The following is a 22,930-nucleotide window of genomic DNA, read 5'->3' as shown; positions in this document are numbered from 1 at the left end:
ACAGCTCTCCCACAATGCCAATGAACTGTGGCGTCAGGGTTATGGCGACACCGGGAGGCAGCCACCATCTCGTGGGCGCTCCCTGGAGTAGTGGTTAGAAACGCCAACACTCTCGCTTTTCCTTCCCACAACAGCCTGCCCTCGAAAAGTCCCCACTGGAGGGACAAGCCTTTCCCGGCGCTGGTGGTAATTCTGGTTTATAGAGCAAAGAAGGAGCAGGGTTTGAGGGTGGAATTAAATACAATTTTCCCAAGCATATGCAAACCTCTTGAAAAGAACATCATTTATGGTTGCTGAAATTTTGTGTTTGTGATCATTTACGTAAAAAGTATGACATTCGTCTTTTTATTAACAATGTGATTTCTCTAGGGGAAATTAGAAGTGCAGCATTTTCCTCTGGAACAGTCATCTGACCCTCCGTGCATGGGCGATGTGGGTGATTTGAAGTCTTTAAGAAGCCATCTGCAGAACTAATCCCAGTCTTGCAGAGGCTGACCATGGTCATCTGCAGAGGCAACCTGGAGGAGGTGGCGTGCAGACGTGAAGCCACTGGGTCAAACCCCAGCTCCACTACTAGTTAGTGATGGGAGCTTGGCAAGATGCCTGCCTTCTTGCACCTCAGTATTCGCATCTGTATGCTGGGGGTACTGATGGCAAAGACACTTCCTAGGTTTATTGGGAGGATTAAACAAGTTAACGGCACACACATGAACTGCAAAGAGCACTGCCTGGCTCTCCGCGCGCCTCGGTGGTGCTGGTGGGGGCTCTGGGCCAGTGGCTGTGGGCTGTGACCGTCAGGAGCGGGCCTGTGTGCTGGGCTTTAGTGCTGTGCACTCGCCTTCCGAAGCTGCCCAGCATTGCCCCGTCATCGTCAGAGACGTTTTTAGTCAGTTCTCTGTGTGCACATTCCTTCCTGTTGTGTTATCAGAAAGAAAGGATTGGGTATGGTTCAAAACCATGGGGGAGGAGGCAAATGTGATAAAGTTCCCTTGTGGACGGAGTCAGCTCTGCCGAATGGTCTGTGTCTGACACACACAGGCAGCTGCTTCGTCTCAGCAAAACCAGCCCTGATCTCTCCCGGCAGCACTCATAGGAGGGGGGTCTCAGTCCTGCGTTTTGACTCTGCTTGCAGGTTCTGCTCAGTCTCCCTCTCACCTGCACTGCTGTCGACTGACTCACACTCCTCCGGGCAGTTTCTGGATGGCCTTTGCAAAGCTTTTTTTGGTAAACCTTTTAATTGAAGTGTAACGTCCATGGGGAGCAATGGGTGTATTTTGCTGGATTGTTAGCATCAGCACACCGGAAAGGCCCCAGCTAAAGACACTGACCTCACCAGTGCCCAGTGTGCTCTGAAGGTTAGCCTGACATCCCTCACGATGGACTGATTTTGCCTGCTAGAAATTTTGGGTAAATGGAACCACCCAGTATGTAGTCTGTTGGGCTTGGCTTCTTTTGCTCAGTGTTCTGTCTGTGAGCTCCCTCCGTGTTTTTGACGAGGTAGTTATTTCTTTTTCATTGCTGTGTAGAATTCCATTGTATAAATTTGTTCACGTATTCTACTTTTTCATCCATTTTCCTTTGATGAGAGTTTGGTTGTTTCCAGCTTTGGACTCTCATGAGTAATGGTGTCACGGACGTGTCTTCAGACAAATGCATGTAGGCGTTTCTGTGGGTACATGCCAACGAGTGGAGTTGATGGCCATAAGGTTTGCTTAGATTCAGCTTCATCGAATACTGCGTAACAGTTGTTCAAAGCAGCTGAAGCAACTTCCTCCCCCACCAGCAGTGTAGGAGCACACCTTTGCTGAGCCTAGGCACCCACAAGGGGTCCTATCAGCTTATTCTCTGAATGTACATAGTAGTGTCCATCTGCATTTCTCTGATGATTAAGAATGTTGTACACATTTTAAAAAAGATTTTATTATTTATTTTTAGAGAGAGGGGTAGGGAGGGAGTGAGGGAGAGAAACAGCCATGTGTGGTTGGTTGCCTCTCGCGTGCCCCCTACTGGGGACCTGGTCCACAACTCAGGCACGTGACTTGACTAGGAATCAAACTGGCAACCTTCCCGTTTGCAGGCTGGTCCTCAATCCACTGAGCCACACCAGCCAGGGCTGTTGTGCACAGTTTAGGTGTTTGTTGGCCATTTGAATATCTTCATTTGGGGAGTGCCTGTTTTCATCATTTGCTCAGTTTTTAAATCAGACCATCTGTCTTTTATCTGATTTGCAGAGGTTCTTTCTATATCCAGACATGAGTCCTCTGGTGTGTGTATATAGTGTATTTGCTGCCCTCGCCTTCTCCTAATATGTGATTGGCTCTCTCACTTTTCGAGCGGTGTTTCTTTTCTGAACAGATATTTTTAATTTTAATGCAGTTCAATTTAACAATTTTTAATTATAATTGTTAGTGATTTTTATGTCCTGTTTTAGAATTCTTTGCCTAGCTCAAGATCATAAAATTATTCTCCTATGTAATCTAACAGAAACTTTATTGCTCCACCTTATACATTTAGGTTTATAACCCTACGGGGGTCTATTTCTGTGCATGGTGTCAGGCAGTCATCAAGGTTCACTGGTCCCACATACATAGCCAGTGACCCAAACACATTTATTGAAAAAAAAAGTTCCTTTGCCTATTATATTGCTATGGAATCACTGTTCTAAGTCAAGTGAATATGTATGTTATAGTCTGTTTTTTTAGTTCTTTATTTTGTACTATTTGCCTATTTGTCTATTTGACACAAAAAAAACCACACTTTCTTCACTACTGTAGTTTAACAAGGAATCTAGATATTTGCAGTACAAATTGTCCCCCTTTGTTGATTATGTTGGTGTTTGGTGGACTTTGTACTCCTGTGTATTTTAGAATCAACTTGTCACATTACAAGCAACACACACACACACACACAACCGTGCTGGGGTTCTGGTTAGGGTTACCTTGCGTCTGTAGGTAAATCACAGAGTAGATTTACAGTGTGGAGTCTTCTGACCCTGAACATGGTAGAGTCTTCCATTTATTCATGCCTTATTTCATTACTCTCAGTTATATTTTATGGCTTTCTATGTAAAGGTCTTACACTTTTATTGTTTCAAATTTTTAACAGCTTTATTAAAATATATCATATATCAAATAATTCACCTCTTTAAAGTAACTCAATGTTTTCATATATTGCATTATTGATTTTTAAAAAAACTGTACTTATACATATATAAAATTAGTCATTTTAATAATTTTAAGTATAATTATATTCATAATGTCCTGAAATCATTACCACTTCTATTTCCAAAACTTTTTATCAGTCCTAATGGGAACACTGTAACCATTAAGCAATAATTCTTCACTGTCCCTCTCCCAGCCCCACTGCTAACCTCTCATACCTTCTGTCTCTGTGATTTTATCTATTCTAGATACACCTCTAGATTGCCTGTTTACCCCCTATCAGTGGATCACACAATCTTTGTCTTTTTCTGTCGGGTTTTCTTCACTTACTATAATGTCTTCAAAGCTCATCCATGTTGGCTAAATAATATTTTATTGTATGCATAGACTCTGTTTTGTTTATCTGTAATGTCTGTCAGTGCACATTGGGTTGTTTTCATCTTTCCGCTATTGTGAGTGATGTTGCTGTGAACATCGGCATACAAGTGTTTGCATCCTGCTTTCAGTTCCTTTGGTGTATACCTAGGAGTGAATTGCTGGATCATATGGTAATTCTATGTTTAGTTTTTTTGGAGAACCCCCATACTGTTTTCCATAGTGATTGCAACATTTTAAATTCCTATCAGCAATGTACAAGGTTCTGATTTCTCCACATCCTCACAAATACTTCTTTTCTTTTCTTCTTGGAATAAAAGCCAGCCTAAAGATTGTGTTCTATCTCATGTCTTTTTTCTTGAATCCTCACCTGAGGCTATGCTTATTGATTTGAGAGAGAGAGAGAGAGAGAGAGAGAAACATCAACTGGTTGCTGCCGTAGGTGCCCCAATCAGGGACTGAACCTGAAACCTTTTGGTGTATGGGAAGATGCTCCAACCAACTCAGCCACCCAACCAGAATCACTATGATTTTAATATGCATATCCCTGATGACTAATGATATTGAGCATCTTTTCATGTGCTTATTGGCCATTTGCATATCTTCTTTGGAGAAATTTCTATTCAAATTCTTTTTCATTTTCTAATTTGTCTTTTTATTGTGGTGTTATAAGTGTTCTTTATATATTCTGAATAATAGACTCTTATCAGATATAGAATTTACAAATCTCTTATTTTGTGAGTTGTCTTTTCACTTTATTGATTGTGTTCTTTGACACACAAAGATTTTTTTAATTTAATTTTTTTTATTTTTGTTCAATTACAGTTGTCTGCATTTTCTCCCTACCCCTTCACCCCATCCAGCCAAACCCACCTCCCTCCCCTGCCGCCCCCCTCCCCCATGGTTTTGTCCTTGTGTCCTTTATAATAGTTCCTGAAAACCCTCTCCCCAGTATCCCCTCCCCCCTCCCCTCTGGCTATTGTTAGATTGTTCTTAACTTCAATGTCTCTGGTTATATTTTGTTTCCTTTTTTTTTCTATTTATTATGTTCCAGTTAAAGGTGAGATCATATGGTATTTGTCCCTCACCGCCTGCCTTATTTCACTTAGTGTAATGCTCTCCAGTTCCATCCATGCTGTTGCAAAGGGTAGGAGCTCCTTCTTTCTTTCTGCTGTGTAGAATTCCATTGTGTAAATGTACCATAGTTTTTTGATCCACTCATTTGCTGATGGGCACTTAGGTTGCTTCTAGTACTTGGCTATTGTAAATTGTGCTGCTATGAACATTGGGGTGCATAGGTTTGTTTGGATTGGTGTTTCAGGGTTCTTAGGGTATAATTCCAGCAGCGGAATTGCTGGGTCAAAAGGCAGTTCCATTTTTAGTTTTCTGAGGAAATTCCATACTGTTTTTCACAATGGCCGCACCAGTCTGCATTCCCACCAACAGTGCACTAGGGTTCCCTTTTCTGCATCCTCTCCAATGTTTGTTTGTTGGTTTATGTTGGCCACTCTGACCGATGTGAGATGGTACCTCATTGTGGTTTTAATTTGCATCTCTCTGAGGGCTAGTGATGCTGAGCATCTTTTCATATGTCTCTGGGCCCTCTGTATGTCTTCCTTGGAAAAGTGTCTGTTCAAGTCCTTTGCCCATTTTTTAATTGGGTTGTTTGTCTTCCTGGAGTGGAGGTGTGTGAGTTCTTTATATATTTTGGAGATTAGGCCCTTGTCTGAGGTATCATTGGCAAATATGTTTTCCCATACTGTTGGTTCTCTTCATTTTAATGTTGTTTTCTTTGGCCATGCAGAAGCTTTTTTATTTTGATAAGGTCCCTTTTGTTTATTCTTTCCTTTATGTCCCTTGCTTTAGGGGACATGACTGAAAATGTTGCTGTGTGGAATGTCTGAGATTTCCCTGCCAATGTTTTCCTCTAGGACTTTTATGGTGTTATGACTTATATTTAAGTCTTTTATCCACCTTGAAATAATTTTAACACACAAAGACTTTTAATTTTGATGAAGTCCAATTAAACTGATTTTTTCTTTAGCTGTTCATGCCTTTGGTGTCATGAAGATTTATAGCTATGTTTTCATCTAGGAATTTTATAGTTTTTATATTTAGGTTGTTGATCTACTTCAAATTAAGTTTTGTATATGGTGTGAGGTAAAGGCTCACCTTATTCATTTTCATGTGGATTTCCTATTGTCCCAGCACCACTTGTTAAAATCAATTGATTATAGGTGTATTAGTTTATTTCTGGACTTTCAATTCTATTCCATTGATCACTAAGTCTACATTTCTATCCTTACACCAGTACCACATTATCTTTATTACTGTAGCTTTTTTGTAGGGTTCTGTAAATTTTGAAATCTTAAAGTGTAAGTTTTCCAAACTTGTTCTTCTTTTCCAAGATTGTTTTTTGTTGCTTTGTGTCTCTAGTAATTCCACATGAATTTTAGGATCAGTTTATTTCTGTGAAACAGCTGTTGGACTTTTGAGAGGAACTGCATTAGATCTGGAGAGGAATTTGGGGAGCATTGCCATCTTAACCATAGGAAGACTTCCTCTCCTTGAACACAGAATGTCTTTCCATTATCTAGAGCTTTAATTTTGTGCAACAAGTATAGTTGTTTCATTTTCAGTTTTGGTACTTTTTTTGCTTAAAGTTTTTGTATTTTTTAAATACTATTATAAATGGAGTTGTTTTCTTAATTTAATTTTGAATTGTTCATTGCTAGCATATAGAAATACAATTAATTTTTAAGTATTGTATGTTCTCTAACTTTGCTGAACTAGTTTAGTTACTATTAGTTTTAATAGTATTTATTGTTGTTGTTGGTTATCTAGGTTTATATGTACGGGGTTGGGAAAAAGTAGGTTTACAGCTGTGAGTATGTGAAACATAGAGTTTATTCCTATATTATTTATTAATTATTGTGTTCTTTTCTATATGAACATCTGTAAACTCTCTTTTGTCCACCCCTATATAAGCTTGCCTGCAAATAGAATACTTTTACCTTTGCAATCAGATGCCTTTTCTTTCCCTTTCTTTCTTTCTTTCTTTCTTTCTTTCTTTCTTTCTTTCTTTCTTTCTTTCTTTCTTTTTAAATATATTGTATTATGTTATTAACAGTTGTCCCATTTTCCCCCCTTCACTCCCCTCCATCCTGCACACCCCCTCCCACCCACATTCCCCCCCTATAGTTCATGTCCATGGGTCATATATATAAGTTCTTTGGCTTCTATGTTTCCTATACTATTCTTACCCTCCCCCTGTCTATTTTCTACCTACCATTTATGCTACTTATTCTCTGTACCTTTTCTCCCTCTCTCCCCCTCCCACTCCCCTGTTGATAACCCTCCATGTGATCTCCATTTCTGTGATTCTGTTCCTGTTCTAGTTGTTTGCTTAGTTTGCTTTCGTTTTATTTTTAGGTTCGATTGCTAATAGCTGTGATTTTGCTGTCATTTTACTGTTCATACTTTTTATCTTCTTCTTCTTAGAAAAGTCCCTTTAACATTTCATAGAATAAGGACTTGGTGGTGATGAACTGCTTTAACTTGACCTTATCTGAGAAGCACTTTATCTGCCCTTCCATTCTAAGTGAAAGCTTTGCTGGATAGAGCAATCTTGGATGTAGGTCCTTGCCTTTCATGACTTCAAATACTTCTTTCCAGCCCCTTCTTGCCTGTCTTTTTTGAGAAATCAGCTGACAGTCTTATGGGAATTCCTTTGTAGGTAACTGTCTCCTTTTCTCTTGCTGCTTCTAAGATTCTCTCTTTATTTTTAACCTTGGGTAATATAAATATGATGTGCTTTGGTGTGTTCCTCCTTGGGTCCAACTTCTTTGGGACTCTCTGAGCTTCCTGGACTTCCTGAAAGTCTATTTCCTTTGCCAGATTGGGGAAGTTCTCCTTCATTATTTGTTCAAATAAGTTTTCAATTTTTTGCTCTTTCTCTTCTCCTTCTGGTACCCCTATAGTTCAGATGTAGGAATGTTTAAAGGTGTCCTGGAGGTTCCTAAGCCTCTTCTCATTGTTTTGAATTCTCGTTTCTTCATTCTTTTCTCATTGGATGTTTCTTTCTTCCTTCTGGTCCAAACCATTGATTTGAGTTCCAGTTTCTTTCCCATCACTATTGCTTCCCTGTACATTTTCCTTTATTTCACTTAGCATAGCCTTCATTTTTTCATCTAATTTGTGACCAAATTCAACCAATTCTGTGAGCATCCTGATTACCAGTGTTTTGAACTGTGCATCTGATAGGTTGGCTATCTCTTCGTCGCTTAGTTGTATTTTTTTCTGGAGCTTTTATTTGTTCTTTCATTTGGGCCACTTTTTTGGTCCTGGCGCGCCTATTACATAAAGGGGCAGAGCCTTAGGTGTTCACCAGGGTGGGGCAACCCATGCCACTGCGTTGTGACGCTGTATGTGGGGAAGGGGTCCAAGAGGGAGCAATGGCGCTTGCTCTGCTGTCTGCTGGATTTCAGTCACTTCCCCTGCTACCCATAAGCAAATTGGGCCCTTCTGGTGCTGATTTCCAGGTGGGTGGGTTTTTGTACACTCTAGGACCCTGTGGGTCTCTCTGACGACCTCTCCTGTGAGGCTGGGAGTTTCTCCCACTGCCACCTCAACCCCCACAGGTGTTTTCAATCAGAGGTTTGAGGCTTTATTTCCCCAAGCTGGAGCCCTGGGTTGCGTGGTCTGTCGCCGGGTCCACCAGCCACCACCTTGCCGTGAGTCCTCTCTACCCTGCCGCCTGTCTCTGTCCCTCCTACTGGTCTGGGTGAATGTTTCTTATTTAACTCTTTGGTTGTCAGACTTCCATACAGTTTGATTTTCTGTCAGTTCTGGTTATTTTTTTGTTTTTAAATTGTTGTTGTCCTTCTTTTGGTTGTGCAAGGAGGCACAGTGTGTCTACCTATGCCTCCATCTTGGCTGAAAGTCCTCAAATATCGATGCCTTTTCTTTCTTTTCTTCATGAAATTTAGCTGATTTTGTTGACTAAATGCTCCCCAGGATGCAGTGAGTCTTTGGCAATTTCCAGAGTTTTATTTCCAAAGTTTCTTTTGAGAAATGTTACCAATTTTAAAATTGCTTCTACAGAGGGGCAAACTATTGCAGGTCCTTACTTCTTCACTTTTGCTGATATCACCTCAATCTCCTAATTTATTTTATTTCTGTTATGTAATTATGCCTTCTTATAATTTGCTTTCTATTTGTGTCATCTGTTTTGTGTTTCTTTTTCTTCCTTATTGCCTTTTTTATATTAATAAAATATTTTTATTATTCAATTTCCTCTTTTACATTAGCTTGTTAGTTTTATAATCTTGACCTATTACCCTTGAATATAAATATTGTTATCATTTATCAGTTTTATGACCTTAGAACACTTTAACTCTATTTACTATTATAGTAAAAGTGAATTTTAATTCCATATATGTTTTATTTTCCTTAAGCCATCATTATGGTTTTGTATAGTTAATGTTTATTTATAGTTACTCATTGTATACCTGTTTCCTTACTCTTTTTTGTTTCTGTGGTTTTCTTTTCTCTTTCTTTTTTTCTTTCAGTGGAGGAATCATTTACCTTTTGTTAACGAATTTTGTTTAGTATTTCTCTCAGTGTGGTTTGATGAATAATCTGGGGTTTTTTTGGTGGGACTTGAGATTCAAAGTGTATTTATTTTGCCTTCAGTTGTGCAAGATATTTCACTGGGTATAGACTTCTAAGTTGTAATTTATTTTTTAGCCCTTGACACATCACTCCATTGTTTTGGGTCCCATTGTTTTTATTAGAAAGTTAACTGTCATTCTCATTGTTGCTCCTTTGAAGGTGCTGTGTCTTCCCCACTCTGGCTGCTTTCAGGATTTTTTTTGTCTTTGGTTTCCTGTAGTTTTACTATGGTGTATCAGTGAAGATACTGCAATACTCCATACATATCCCTTGGATCTTTTCACCAGTAGATGTTTAGATAGGGATCAAACAGGAAAACACCACATGACAAAAATATTGCAACACTTTTAATGATTAATTTTAAGTAGTGGTAATGAGGTTCATTTGTATGAACCTTAGATCTTTTCAGTGTACATAGGGGAAGAGCCAAGTCCAGTTCTTGGCGTAGAATTAGTGTCCTGTAAATGTTTCAGTGAATGAGTGAGTGAATGAATCAGTGATGATCAAGACAAAGTGATGATCAGGCCAAAATGGAGACAAGGAGGCTTCAGCTGTTGATCTGACACTCATCTAGTTCTCTTGACTAGGTCTCTGAACTCTTGGGACCACTTTCTTTGGGACATTTTCTTCACTTATAAAGGAGGGCATTGGTGTAGAATATATTTATATCCCCTTCTAGCTTGACTGGTCTGTAAGATGTCTTAAAGCAAACTATCTTGGTGCCCAGAGCTCTGGAGTCAACCATCTTGGTAGCTGCTCAGCTTGTCTCCGGGCTTCCAGACAGGACAGGCTTGCTTAGTTGGTAAGGTTTCCACCACAATTTCCTCACATCCAGGAGTATGGAGATGAGGTTGGCTGTCCTGCTCCACCCCAAGTCAAATATTTCCTTGCTCCCACAGCTCTAAGTCAACACCTTGCCTTTCTGCAAAGCTGCATAGCTATGCACCTTCCTGTATGATGCCTTCCCCAGCTCTGCATGACTCACAAGTGCCTGGTATAACATCTGACTCATGGTGGGCAGCCAGTGAATCATGAATGAAGGAATGATGGCCCTACATTGTTTCTAGGGTAGTAGGAACTCCGCAGCACAGTCTTTGCATCAAAGGGAAATTTCTTTCTCTCTTCAAGATACATACATAGTTATGGAAAAGAGATTATTTTTATTTTTAAAATTTATTTATTTTTAAAGATTTTATTTATTTATTTTTAGAGAGAAGGGAACGGAGGGAGAAAGAGAGGGTGAGCAAAATTGATGTGAAAGAGAAACATCAATCAGTTACTCCTCATACACACCCAACCTGAGACTGAACCCACAACCCAGGCATATAACCTGACCAAGAATTGAACCAATGTCCTTTCACTTTGCAGGATGGCACCCTACCAACTGAGCCACACTGGCCAGGGAAACAGATTTTTTTAAAAAAGAAGGTAACCAGTACTGCTTAAAAACTTTTCCTTGACTGTAAGCTACAAACTTAATGGAGAAAGAAAATGGGGAAAGGGAGGAAGGTCTTTAGTTTAGCTTCCCTCCTCTGGTCGCACTCCTCCATATGTCTCTGTGCTCTGCGTCCCTGTTCTGAACCCACATCTCTCATATTAAGAAAGCAAGTAGGTTTCCATGCAAGAGAAAGGCCTTTTGAGAGAGTGTTGTGTGCAGGTGTGATATGGGGCCTACTTTGGCTCTTACTAGCCCACACGACAGAGTCCACTCTGCCCCTTATCTGCAGCTCTCAGCAGGAGCAGTTCCTCTTTTGGTTTCTTGCACTTTTCTTGTCCTAGTCCACTGAAAGCCCGTGAGACTCTGATTGCCCCACCTGTTCAGCTTACCATGGTGTAAAACCATGCTGTCCTCTGCTGGCTTTCCAGGCAGGAGGTCCTTTCAACGTCAGCCTTTCCCTACATTCAATATACCTTCCATAAACCTGTTTCATTTGGAAGAAGACAATGTGGTTTTCAACCTTGTCTTTACCTGCTCCAGATGGGCAGCCCTTGGTAAACCAGTGACAAGGATTCCTTATCTGTAACAATTGCCACGAGGATATGTGTGAAAACTTCTTGACCCAGCCTTCAAATCTGGGCTTTACTGTCCGTAAACTGAAGCACCTTGGGACAGAAAGATTTCTGGAGCTCTGTTTCTCCATTAGGGACTTATGTGATTGCTCTGAATGACAAACGAGATGATACATGTAATGGGCACAAGAGAGAACCTAACTCAATATATGTTTTTTAAAAGTATTTTATTTATTTATTTTTAGAGAGAGGGGAAGGGAGGGAGAAAGGGAGAGAAATAGCGATGTTCATGAGAAAGATTGATTGGTTGCCTCTTGCACGACCCCATTTGGGGATCAAACCAGCAACTTTTTGGTTCACAGGCTGGTGCTCAACCCACTGAGCCACATAAGCCAGGGCTCAATATATGTTAATGGTTGCTATATCTGCAGCCTCTGAGGTATGGAAAATATTCAATACCCATTTCCTCTTTTATTCTTGGTCTAAAGGTGTCTGAGTAGCAAATCAAATTGTGCTTCCTCTCGTTAATTCAGGAATCACATGAAGGATGTAAATAATAAAGTTGTTCTTGATGTCCTCCTTGTTCCTGGTTGAGGCTGGCATGGTCCTCGTAGAAAAGCCATTAGTCTCCTTTAGGAATTCTTTCCTAATTTGTTATTCGCTGAACTGAAAGGTTCTTCCTTTGGAGGATTGTCTACATTCCACAAAATTGCAGTTTTAGTTCTTTTAAATAAACACAGAAGTTTGCTTCGTACACCCCAGCGAAGCCCGGTGGAAGACAGTGAGTGATCTGGCAGGGCTGACGCACAGGTCTTCAGAGAGCGAAGGCCCCTCCCTGGGTCACACTGCCATGTCATGCTGCCCTTTGCCCAAGGTGAAAAACAGAAAGTAACTGAGGGGTTGACAATGGGTGAAACCCCTTGGTAATTCGGTAGATCACAGGGTGCACACCGTGGTTTATTAGGATGACTGTCATTCCTTTCTAGAATTCTGAGAATTAGTGACAAAGAAGTGTCAGAGATTGTGCCTCCTGCATGTCAATTCACAATTTGTGTGATGTCTGTCATCTTGCTTGTCATCAAACAGTAAAAAGAACCCACACTGCTGATGAGGGATTCTTCCCCACCCCCACCCTCTGCTTTATTAGCCCAAAACTTCTAATTATAGATTTATATATGGCTCCTTGACTTTTTAAAAAAGGGTTCTTAAGATGTGCAGCTCTGCTGGAGCCAGTGGGCGTGCTCTGCCGTGGTAGGGAGTGGCAGGGGTGCCAACTCTGGCGCTCTTTCTTAAGTGGCGCCACAGCCTTCCCTGCGATGCTTGTTCTTATTGGAGCAGCTGCTGAACCTGGAAACCCTTTTGCCCAGTCTATGCCAAGTGTTACCACAACCTAGAAAACCACCAGGTTCTAAGTGCTCTCATGACTGAACAGAGCAAGCAGACGTTCTTATGAACAGGTGCTCAGGGTCAGTCAGCGCAATAACGAAGCAGCAAAAGGTGGCCAGGATGTCACTACTGTGTATGCATGTCCATGTGAGCATGCATGTGCTTTAGGGGACCAACAGTTATTTAGTGGCTCTGTGCTAGGCCCTGGGACCTGGGGAGGTACAGTTGCATAGTGGTGTATGGACAACCTCTGAATTGGATCAGTTCGGAATCCAGTCCCAATTCCATACCTAGTGGCTGTGAGACCTTGGGGAAGGGACACAGCTTCTCTCTGACTCTGCCTCCCATTCTATAAAATGGAGATGATGATAGCAGTTGTCACCTAACAGGACTGTAGTGAAGATCAAACAGGATCATGAAAATAAAACACGCAACGCCAGCCTGACACAATGCACACGTTGTTACCACCCATATTGGCTTCTCTTGCTGCCATGACTTAAAGAACACCAATTCTTTACTGCACAGTCGCAGATCAGGAACCTGGCATGGGTCTCCCCAGGTGAGAATCAAGGCGTCAGTCGGGATGCGCTCCCTGCTGGAGGTTCTAAGGGACAACTGCTCCCTTGCTTATTTGGGTTGTTGGCAAAATTCAGCTCCCTGTGGGGTGGTTGTAGGAATGGACTCCTTGTTTTCCTGCTGGCTGGAAACTGAGGGCCATCCCCAGCTGCCAGAAGCTGCTGCATACCTGAACTTGTAATTCACCTTCCCCACCTACAAAGCTAGCAATGGTGGGTTGAGTCCTTCTCACGACACATGTGTAACCAACTCTTATGCCTCCCTTTTAAAAAAATACCTAATTTACTTTCTTTTTATAAACGTATAGTTGACATACAATATTTTATCAGGTGTGCAACATAGCAACTAAGAATTTCTGTATCTTGCATGTGATCATTCTGATAAGTCTAGTTACCATCTGTTACTGTGCAAAGTTAAGATATTATTGACTGTATTTCCTATGCTGTACATTATATCCCTGTGGCGTATTTATTTTATAACTGGAAGTCTGTACCTTTCAATCCCCTTCACTTTTTTTGCCCTTTTCCTGCTACCTTCCCTGCTGGCAAACTTTAGCTTATTCTCTGTATCTATGAGTATGTTTCTGCTTTGTTTGCTCATTTGTTTAGGGTTTTTAAATATTTCACATATAAGCAAAATCATACGATATTTGTCTCTCTCTGTCTGACTTATTTCACTTAACATAATATCCTCTAGGTCCACCCATATTGCTACGAATGGCAAAATTTCACTTTTTATTGGCTGCATAATATTCCATTATATATATCACATCTTCTTTTATTCATTCATTCATCAATAGACACCTAGGTTGCTTCCATATTTTGGCTGTTGTAAATAATGCTACAATGAACATAAGGGTGCACATATATTTTTGAATTAGTGTTATTGTTTTCTTTGAATAAATGCCCAGGAGTGGAATTGGATCACATGGTAATTCTGTTTTTAATTCTTTAAAGAACTTCCACACTGTTTTCCACAGTGGCTGCACCAATTTAATATCCCACCAATTGTGCACAAGGGTTCCCTTTTCCTCATTCTTGACAACCCTTGTTATTTGTTCTTTTTTTGATAATAAGCATCTAACAGTTGTGAAGTGATATTTCATTGTGATTTTGATTTGCATTTCCCTGATGCTTAGTGATGTAGAGCATCTTGTTATGTATCGATTATCCATCTTTATGTGTTCTTTAGAAAAATGTCTGTTCAGACCCTCTGCCTATCTTTACTTGGATTTTTTTATACTGAGTTGTGTAAGTTCTTTATATGTTTTGGTTATTAACCCCTTGTTGGATATATCATTGCAAATATCTTCTCCCACTTAATACATGTCATTTTGTCTTGTTGATGATTTCCTTTGCTGTGCAAAAGACTTTTGTTTGATGTAGTCCAATTTGTTTAATTTTACTTTTGTTGCCTTTGTCCAAGAAGTCATATCCAAAAAAATATTGCTAGGACCAATGTCAAAGAATTTACTACCTATGATTTCTTTTTTAAATTATATTTTATTGATTATGCTATTATAGTTTTCCCATTTTTTTTCTCTCCTTTATCACCCCTTGGCCCTACCCCCACTGCCATCCAGCATTTCCACCCTCCCACCTCTTAGTTCATGTCCATGGATTGTACATATTAGTTTTTCCACTCCTCTGTTTCCTATACTATCCTTAACCTCACCCCATCTATTTTATGCCTACCAGTCAAGCTTCTTATTCCCTGCACCTTCTCCCCTCCATTCTTCCCCTCCCCACTGAAAACTCTCCATGTGATCTCCATTTCTCTGGTTCTGTTCCTATTCTAGCTGTTTGCTTAGTTTTTGTTTTTTCAGTTCAGGTGTTGATAGTTAGGAGTTTGTTGTCATTTTACTGTTCATAGTTTTTGATCTTCTATTTCTTGGACAAGTCCCTTTAACATTTCATACAATAAGGACTTGGTGATGATGAACTCCTTTAACTTGACCTTCTCTGGGAAGCATTTTATCTGCCCTTCCATTCTAAATGATAGCTTTGCTGGATAGAGCAATCTTGGATGTAGGTCCTTGCCTTTCATGACTTCAAATACTTCTTTCCAGCCCCTTCTTGCCTGCAAGGTTTCTTCTGAGAAATCAGCTGATAGTCTTATGGTCATTCCTTTGTAGGTAACTCTCTCCTTTCCTGTTGTTGCTTTTAAGATTCTCTCTTTATCTTTAATCTTGGGTAACTTAATGATGATGTGCCTTGGTGTGTTCCTCCTTGGGTCCAATTTCTTTGGGACTCTCTGGGTTTTCTGGACTTCCTAGAAGTCTACTTCCTTTGCCACATTGGGGAAGTTTTCCTTCATTATTTGTTCAAGTAAGTTTTCAATTTTTTGCTCTTTCTCTTCTCCTTCTGGTACCCCTGTGATTCAGATGTTAGAGTGCTTAAAATTATTCCATAGATTCCTAAGCCTCTCCTAATTTTTTTGCATTCTTGTTTCTTCATCCTGTTCTGGTTGGATGTTTATTTCTTTGTTTTGTTCCAAATCATTGATTAGAGTCCTGGTTTCCCTCCCATCACTGTTGGTTCCCTGTATATTTTGCTTTATTTCACTTTAGGTAGCCTTTATTTCTTCCTTCATTTTGCAACCAAGCTCAGTCAGTTCTGTGAACATCCTGATTACCTGTGTTTTGAACTCTGCATCAGATAGATTGTCTACCTCCTCATTGCTTAGCTCTTTTTCTGGAGTTCTGATCTGTTCTTTCATTTGGTCCATATTTCTTTGTCTCGGCAAACCTGTTATGTTGTAAGGGAGCTGAGCCTTAGGTATTTGCCAGGGTGGGGCAACCCACTTTGCTGCCTTGTGGCCCTGTCTGTAGGGGAGGGGTCAGAGAGGGAACAATGCCACTTGCTTGCTCTGCTCTAGTCCCACTTTCCAAGGAACTCTCCTGTGATACTGGGAGTTTCTCCCACTGTCGCTACTCCCGCAGTATTTATTGCTACCTTTGAGTCTTCAGTTTCCTTGCCTTGCATCCTCTCCGTTCAGCTGCTGTCTCCCGTCTCTGCCCCACTACAGGTCTGGGTGAATGTTTCTTTAACTCCTTGGTTGTCGGAGTTCCATGAAGTTTAATTTTATGGCACTTCTGGTTGTTTATTGTTTTTAAATTGGTTGTTATCCATCTTTTTGTTGGAAATGAAGTATTTCTACCTATGCCTCCATCTTGGTCAGACCTCATGCCTACGATTTCTTTTAGTTTTATGCTTAAATTTTAATCCATTTTGACTTTGTTTTTGTATGTAGCGTAAGAAAATGGTCTAGTTTCATTTTTTTGGGGGGGGGCATATATCAGTCCTGTTTTCCCAACACAATTTATTGAAGAAACTGTCTTTTCCCCATTGTATATTTCTGCCTCCTTGGCCATAGATTAATTAACCATATAAGCATGGGTTAAATTCTGTACTTTATATTCTATTCCATTAATCTATTGTATGATTTGTATTACTATACTATTTTCATGAGTATAGCTTTGTAGTATATTTTGAAATCAGAGGGCATGATACCTCCAGCTTTGTTGTTCTTTCTCAAGATTGCTTTGGCTATTCAGAGTCTTTTGTGGTTCCATGTAAGTTTTAGGATTATTTGTCCTACTTCTATGAAAAATGACATTGGTGTTTTTATTTTTATTATTTATTTATTTATTTTTTTATTGTTGTTCAAGTGTGATTGTCTTCATTTTCCTGCCATGACTTTCCCCTGCCCTTCCCATCCCCACCTCCCACCCTCAATCCTACCCTCTTTTGGCTTTGTCCATGGGTCCTTTATACATGTTTCTTGATTACCTAAATAAGGATTACATTGAATCTATAGATTGTTTTGAGTAGTATGGACATTGTAATGATATTAGTTCTTCCAATCCATCAGCACAGTATATTTTTCCATTATTTGTGTCCTCTTAAATTTTTTTGTAATGTCTAATATTTTTCAGAGTACAGGTCTTTTGCCTCCTTGGTTAAATTTATTTCTATTTACTTTATTCTTTTTGATGTAATTGTAAATAAGATTACTTTCTTTTTGATAGTCCTTTATTAATGTATAGAAATGCCACAGATTTCTGTATATTAGTTTTTTATCCTGAAATTTTACTGAATTCATTTATTCTAAGAGTTTTTTGTGAAATATTTAATGTTTTATATATATAGAATATGTCATCTGCAAATAGTGACATTTTTACTTCTTCCTTTCCAGTTTGCTTGACTTTTTTTTTTTCTTATATGATTGCTGTGGCTAAGACTTCTAATACTATGTTGAATAAAAGTGGTGAGAGTGAGCATCCTTGTGAGCATCTCTTGAGCATCTCTTGTTCCTGATCTTAGGCGGGAAGCTTTTCACCACTGAATATGATGTTAGCTGTCGGTTTGTCATAATGGCCTTTATTTTGTTGAGGCATCTTCCTTCTGTACCCAATTGTTGAGAGTTTTTATCACAAATAGATGTTGAATTTTGTCAAATGCTTTTTCTGCATCCATTGAGATGATCGTATGATTTTAATCTTTTTTAAAATATGATGCATTACATTGATTTGCAGATATTGAACCATACTTGCATCCCTGGAATAAATCCCACTTGATCATGGTATATGATCCTGTTGTTTTTTATGAAAAATTTTTTTATCCTTACCAGAGGACACATTTTCATTGTTTTTAGAGAGAGGGGAGTGGGGGTGGGCAAGAGAGAGAGACAGAGAGCAAGAGAGACAGAGAGAGAGAGGGACAGTGAAAAAAACACTGATGTGAGAGAAACAGTGATTGATTGCCTCCTATAGGCTTCCTGATCAGGAATTGAACCTGCAGCCTTTCAGTGCATGGGATGACACTGAACCAACTGAGCCACACTGGCTGGGCAATCCTTTTAATGTATTATTGAATTTAGTTTGCTAACATTTTGTTAAGAATTTTTGCATCTTTGTGCATTAGGGATATTGGTCTGTAATTTTCTTTCTTATACTGTCTGGTTTTGTTATTAGGATAGTGCTGGCCTCATAGGATGAGTTTGAATGCATTCTTTTCTTTTCAGTTTTTTGGAAGACTTTGAGAAGGTTCGTATTAATTCTTCTTTAAAAGTTTAGTAGAATTCACCTATAAAGGAATCTGGCCCTGGAGATGAGGGTTTTTGTTTGTTTGTTTGTTTTGTTTTGTTTTCTGATTCAACTTGACTACTAATAATTGATCTGTTCAGATTTTCTGTTTCTTCTTGATTCAGTCTTGGAATATTGTATGTTTCAGGAATTCATCAGTATATTGTAGTTTATCCAATTTGTTGACATATAATTGTTCATGGTATTCTCTTATGGTTGTATTTCTGTGGTGTCTGTTTTAAGTTCTCTTTCACTTCTGATTTTATTTATTTGCCCCCCCCTTTTTTTCTTCATGAATCTGGCTAAAAGTTTATCAATTTCATTTATCTTTTCAAAGAACCAGCTCTTTCACTGATCTTTTCTATTCCTTTTCTGATATTTAGTTCATTTATTTCTGCTCTAATTTTTATCATTTCACTCCTTCTATTAACTTTGGACTTTGTTTGTTCTTTTCCCCATTCCATTAGGTGTCGGGTTAGAGTATTTATTTGAGATTTCTTTTCTTGCTTCTTGAGGTAGGCTTGTATTGCTATACATTTCCCTTTTACAACTAATTTTGCTGTGTCCCATAAATTATGGAATGCTGTTTTTCTATTTTTATTTGTATCAAGGTATATTTTAATTTTCTATTTTTTCTTCATTAACCTATTTGTTACTTAGTAGCATGTTGTTGAGACTCCACATATTTGTGTTTTTTCCAATTTTCTTCTTGTAATTGATTTTTAGTTTCATGTTGCAGTCAGAAAAGATTCTTTATATGATTTCAGTCTTCTTAAATTTATTGAGACTTGTTTTGTGGCCTAACATGTGATCTATCCTAGAGACTGTTCCACATGCACTTGAAAGTAATACATACTCCATTGTTCTTGGGTGAAATGTTTTGTAAATATCTACTAAGTCCATCTGGACTAATGTGTCATTTAAGGCCGATGTGAAAAAGAGGGTTTGCCACTGGCTGTTTACTATCTTGTGAAGGTTGTGGGTCAGGCGTTTCTCCCCAGGTTTCCTTAACTATGGCCAGGGACAGAGTCACAGATCCACAACCCCCGGGGGGAGGTGTGCGCAGGGATACCTCCATAATGACTACCTATAGCTAATAAATGGGGAAGCTAAAATTTGAGCCCGGGTTTCCCCCACCGTTTAACTTCTCCCATGATTCTATTCTCCAGGGTAAAGTCAGTTTGGTAGGGCACTGTTCCCTTGTTTGCTGACCTCCTTGTCTTTCCCAGTAGTGTTTCCATCGTAAAGATGACCAGCAGGAGGAGATACCTGAAGCAAGGTGGGGCTCCTAGCATTGGGGCTGCTGGGTGAGGGAGGTACGGTGGAAAGCTGAACCAAATTTGTGATTGCAATAGGTGAACCACAGTTCACTTTTCAAACAACAAGGTCCTGGAGGAGGAGTGAGATCCTGACTGTGAGGCCAAAGAGGCCACTGGTGGACAATAGCCTGTGGCTGGCCCCAACACAGTGCTTGGCAAATCTGGGCACTCACTATGTGACTGTTGATTGATTACAGGAATGAATTTGCCAGAGATGGGATTACTCATTCTATTCTGGGCTGAGAGGAGATAGTATTTTTGTTTGTTTAATTTGACTATGAAATGGGCAACGTACTCAGAAATAGGAGCAGTTTAGGAGAGTGCCATCTAATTCAGCCAGGAAAATTTGGTGCTAAAATGGTGTGTCCCCAGACTGGTTCTCACTGCATGGCCCCCAACTCTCAGACCTCAACCGTTCTGCAGAAGGATGTGTGGATAGCTGAGCTGGCATCTCTGCACATGAAAGTTGACAAGTTGACTCAATGGAGATACACACAAACACACACACAACCACATGCAGAGGCTTAATTAGTAAATATAGTCGTCCAGAGGAATTAAAAGAACTGAGATCAAGTGTAGCAGATTGACAATTTTTAGATCTGCAGAAGTGCTTATTTCAGAGTGATACCATATTTCACTCTTACTATGTCAGGCCAGGCACTCTCTGTACATTAGCTCACTTATTGCTCACCAGAGCCCCACGAGGATTTCCCCTTTACCAATAGGAAACTGAGGTGTGGAAAGATGAAGGGTGAAGGTGTTGCTCACAGTGCTATAGCTGTGGTGGAGCCCAGGCAGAGTCTTCATTGAGTATGAGGAAAAGATGACCCTGAGATGCAAAACAAAGTTTTTAAAACAGAAATGAGACTAATTTGGGGAAAGTAAAAATCACTGGAAGGCTTTGGGATGGGTTACTAGGAGCTTGTGGAATCTTCTGGATGCATTAAAAAAAAAGGCACAGGGTGTTGTTTGCAATGGCGAAAAGGTGAAAAGAGCTCAAGGGTCCATCAAAGGATAAAGGGATAAACTAAATGTGGTATTTACAGTGAATGGAATATTATTCAGTCTTAAAAAAGAAGGAGGGTGGTCCTGGCAGAGCAGCAGAGTGGGCAGGAGGGCGCTTGGGTGGCACTGCTGCTGGGAGTGCAGTGGGTGGTTTGCGGGCTGGCGCGTGGTGTACGATGCGGTGCCGCTGACTGAGCTGTTGGAGCTCACTGCCTTCTATGTGGTCACAGCCAATCCAGTGCTATTCTTCATGGGCTGGCTGGCCAGTGTGTGGCTTGGCAGGGCTTGTACCATCCTGCTCAGCTTGGCTCTACCTGCTGGATTTGTTGGCTTTCTGGCTTCTGGCCACGCCCATAGTACGTACAACTCTCTGTAGTGGCCCTGGGACCCTGAAGCCTCGCAGCTGCTCGGCACTGCTGCCCTGACATGGCCACCTGGCCACCTGCTATGGTGTGCCTACTGTGCTCAACATGCTCTCGATGGGTGGCCTGGGCACGGGTGCTGGGGGCGTCAAGGCCAACATCACACCCTTTGGCGCCAACCAAATTTAAGATTGAGGTCCAGAAGCCACAAGAGGGTACGTTAATTGATTTCACTGCAGCTTTAATGTGGATTAATGTGCGATCATCTAACTAGGAGGCATTGCCTACATTCAGCAGAACGTGAGCTTTGTGACCGGCTGTGACATCCCCACTGTCTGCAGCAGCTTCTCTTCCCTGATCTTCCTCTGCGGCCAGAGTGTTTCATCACAAGCCCCCAGTGGCAGTGCCTTCACCGATATGTTCAAAATTTTGACATATTTGTGCCATTCCCAAAAGTGGGCGGGGAATGCAGACCTAGTGCCGAAGGCAGGGGAGTCTTTCAGCAATCTAGAATTCCAAACGAGGTCTATTTGATTCATGTTAGATGTCTCGTGGAGGCCATTTATGAAAAACAAAGTGGGTGATGTAGAACCTCTTGTTGAGATTATCCCTGTTGTTTTGGCTTTGATATCTTACTGGGCATTATATTTCTCAAATGCAGACAACTCATGTTTTAGAGTCTTTATCTGAGCATTCCAGAGATCTCCAGTATTACAACTACTGCTCATACGTTTCTGGCAGCCTGGCTCACCACGTTGCACGCAGTGCTCAGCCTCCTAAGTTCCTTAAAGGACCAGCTGCTTGATCCCATTTTGAGAAGACATGGCTTACTGTGGTTGTCCTTAAAAAGGATCCTGTTGGTGTTTTCTTTGTCATGTGTTTGGCCCTCAATGCTGGCATTTTGGAAGGCTGGACCTTGTGAAAGAGAAACCTTTAACCAGACCACTGGAAATGTGCGTATTTTGCCATGGATTTGCCTGCACTGTGCCAGGTCCCACAGTTTGTGCTGATTGGCATCAGTGAGATATTTGCAAGTATAGCAGGTCTGGAATTTGCACACTTGGTGGCCCCCAAGTCCGTGCAGAACGCCGTCAGGGGCTTGTTCTTTTTCTTCTCTGGCATTGGGTCCCTCATGGGCTCGGGCCTGCTGGCTCTGGTGTCCATCAAGGCCATGGGGTGGATGAGCGACCCCACAGACTTTGGTATTATTGGCTGCTATTTGAACTATTACTTTTTCCTTCTGGCTGCAATTTAAGGAGCTACTCTCCTGCTTTTCCTTACTGTTTCTGTAAAATACAACCATCAGCATTCAAGAGCGAATGGGATGCCTGCCAGCAGGAGGGCCTGATATCTCTGAAGTTCAAGTGGGGTTCATTAGACTGACAGTGCAGGGAAGGAACTGGCTGGGTGGGCACTGAGGAGGGCAAGATTTTAAATTGCTATAAATGTCTGACTTTTTAAAACTTGCATGATATCTGGATTGGCATCTTCTTTTCTTCTATCCAGATGAACTAGGTGAGTAACTTTCTGTGGTTTATCTCCTGTTAGCCGAGCCTCCTAGAGCCGAAATGCAGAAGTTTGTTGCTTCTCCTCAGTAAAGATCTCTCTGTCCATCCTGCAGCTGTTTCCTCTTTGACAAAAGCCACAGATGGAAACTGCACAGCCTTGGGAGACTACACATACGTTCGTTAGCATCTTAATGTTTTCTAATATTATCATTATCTCCCCGCAACCTGACTTTTTTCCTTTTTAATTAACAAACTTATACTGAAGACTGGGAGGATTTTTCAAGAGATAAAAGTGTGGTCAGATGTTGCAAAGATTTTATGTAAAAGTCACGTTTACGGTTTCTTTCGTACGCCGCACATCTTGCCGTTGCCAGGTTCCTGGGTGTGGGCTGGCGGTGAATGTATTTACCTGCGGCTTCACAGAATACGTATTTTTAAACTATTGACACTGTTTTTCTTAAGAAAGAAG

At 40.5% G+C, this 22,930-nt stretch overlaps 1 pseudogene; it reads left to right on the top strand.

The window, feature by feature from the left end:
* The first annotated feature begins 19,515 nt into the window (after positions 1 to 19,515).
* On the top strand, positions 19,516 to 22,301 carry LOC112319417 (solute carrier family 15 member 4-like; annotated as a pseudogene).
* Positions 22,302 to 22,930: the final 629 nt, after the last annotated feature.

The sequence above is a fragment of the Desmodus rotundus genome, chromosome 5, assembly GCF_022682495.2.
Source record: "Desmodus rotundus isolate HL8 chromosome 5, HLdesRot8A.1, whole genome shotgun sequence".
In the NCBI taxonomy this organism is placed as follows: Eukaryota; Metazoa; Chordata; class Mammalia; order Chiroptera; family Phyllostomidae; genus Desmodus; species Desmodus rotundus.
This window is presented reverse-complemented; position numbering and strand designations above follow the sequence as displayed.